We start from the raw sequence: 2,172 nt of genomic DNA, 5'->3' as shown, positions 1-2,172 counted from the left end.
GTATGCTAAATGAAAGCAGCCAGACACGAAAGGCCACTTATTTTGTAATTGCACTTACATAAAATGCTCAGAATAGGTAGATCCCCAGAAAAAGTAGATTAATGGTTTACAGGAGCAGAGGTATGTGAGATGTGTGGCATGACTATTAATAGGTATGGGGTTTCTTTTGGGGGCAATCAAAGTGCTCTGTGTCTTCTTATACATAGGTGGAATCTTCTCTGACTACCTTTTATATTTATCACTTCATATTGTATCATTTTAATCTATTGACCGGGCATGGTGGCTCACACCTGTAATCCCAGCACTTTGGGAGGCCTAGACAGGTAGATTACCTGAGGTCAGAAGTTCCAGACAAGCCTGGCCAACATGGTGAAATCCCATTTCTACTAAAAATACAAAAATTAGCCTGGTGTGGTAATCTCAGCTACTGTAATCTCAGCTACTCGGGAGACTGAAGTGGGAGAATCGCTTGAACCTGGGAGGTGGAGGTTGCAGTGAGCTGAGATGGAGCCACTGTACTCCAGGCTGGGTGACAGAGTGAGACTCTGTCTCAAAAAATAACATCAACAAAAAAAACTTTATATTTTTCCTGTTTTCTTCATTCTCATCTTCTATGTTTTTGTGATGATATCATGTCTATTGGTTTTTTTGCTTCTTCTAATTTTTTTCTAAAATTATTTTTTCTTTTGCTTATTTGTTCCTGAGATTTGTTACCACTATTTTGTAGTTTTCTGTTGTTTAATCATTTCTATCTCTTCCTAATTCATCAATATACTACTATTTAATAGCTATTATTGTTTTTCTAAATATTCTTCCCCCCTGCCAGTCTTAATTCACTTTATTTCTATGGTATAAAAACCCTATGTTTTACCCACATTTGGAGCCTGGGTCCTCTGCACGAGACTCCAGTGTGGGCTTGATGAGGTGGCCAGTGCATTCCTGATAGGGAGACTTGGTGAAGACAGTCTCCTTCCAGAGTTTGGGGGTCAGGTAGCTGTAGGTCTTAGAGATGGCATCAAAGATGGCCTTGGCTTGCAAGGGATGGTGTGGGGCTTGCTGATCTTGTTCGCCCAGTAGTCTCCCTGCATGGGAACAATGGAGAGCTTGGCCAGGATGATGGCGATGTGGATGGCAGTGGTCACCTCCTTGGGACAGTTAACACCCAGAGAGACGTGGCCATTGTAGTTGTGATGGCAACAAATGCCTTGAACCTGGTGCACTGGCCAGCACCGGTCGGCTTTTGCACCAGCATACTCTTCAAAACCGCATCCTTCAGAGAGGCCCCCAGGAAAAAGTCAGTGATCTCAGATTCCTTGATGAGCAGGGAGAAGAGATAGATCTCCTCAGGGCACTTGATCTTCATGTCCTTCACCAGGCATTCCCAGCTTGGTGATGGGCATCCACTCCTTATCCTCGGCCTTGCTTCTGTGAGCTCTGGGGCCTTGTCCATGGCCATGACCCTGGCTCTGAATGCCACCACCAAAACCTCCACAAAATCCAATACACCTCCCAATCCCAGGGTCCCCGGGGCCTATCCATCCCCCCACCACCTACTGCACTGGCATCATCTGCCATCTGGTGTTTTCTTGGAGAAGAAGGCTAAATAGTCTTAGTTACGGTTAGCTATATTTGAAATACTAGATTATAGCTTTCACCTGTGTTGTATGCATATCGTCACTTAATTTTGTGTTTTATAAAAATGTTTTATTGTTTATTATAGTTTTTAATCTTGTTAGCAATTTTTTATTTTATTTATTTATTTATTTATTTTGAGACGGAGTTTCGCTCTTGTTAACCAGGCTGGAGTGCAATGGCGCAATCTCGGCTCACTGCAACCTCCGCCTCCTGGGTTCAGCCAATTCTCCTGCCTCAGCCTCCTGAGTAGCTGGGATTATAGGCACATGCCACCATGCCCAGCTAATTTTTTGTATTTTTAGTAAAGATGGGGTTTCACCATGTTGACCAGGATGGTCTCAATCTCTTGACCTTGTGATCCACCTGCCTCAGCCCCCCAAAGTGCTGGGATTACAGGCGTGAGCCACCACACTGGGCCCGTCCAGACCTTTATTTTTATAGCATGCAAATGTTGTTGCACTTGACAGTTTGGCCCAGCAAAATAATTTTTAGTATGATCATATCTTGTCACTTCAATTGGTTAAATGTTGTAATATA

General features: G+C 43.4%; 1 pseudogene; it reads right to left on the bottom strand.

The window, feature by feature from the left end:
• Positions 1-860: 860 nt before the first annotated feature.
• Positions 861-1,575, bottom strand: LOC105730216 (small ribosomal subunit protein uS5-like; annotated as a pseudogene).
• Between the last annotated feature and the right edge of the window lie 597 nt (positions 1,576-2,172).

The sequence above is a fragment of the Aotus nancymaae genome, unplaced genomic scaffold (genome assembly GCF_030222135.1).
Source record: "Aotus nancymaae isolate 86718 unplaced genomic scaffold, 86718_ANA_hifiasm-v0.15.2.pri h1tg000049l, whole genome shotgun sequence".
NCBI classification, from domain to species: Eukaryota; Metazoa; Chordata; class Mammalia; order Primates; family Aotidae; genus Aotus; species Aotus nancymaae.
Note: the sequence above shows the minus strand (reverse complement) of the source record. Positions and strands in the feature narration are given on the sequence as shown.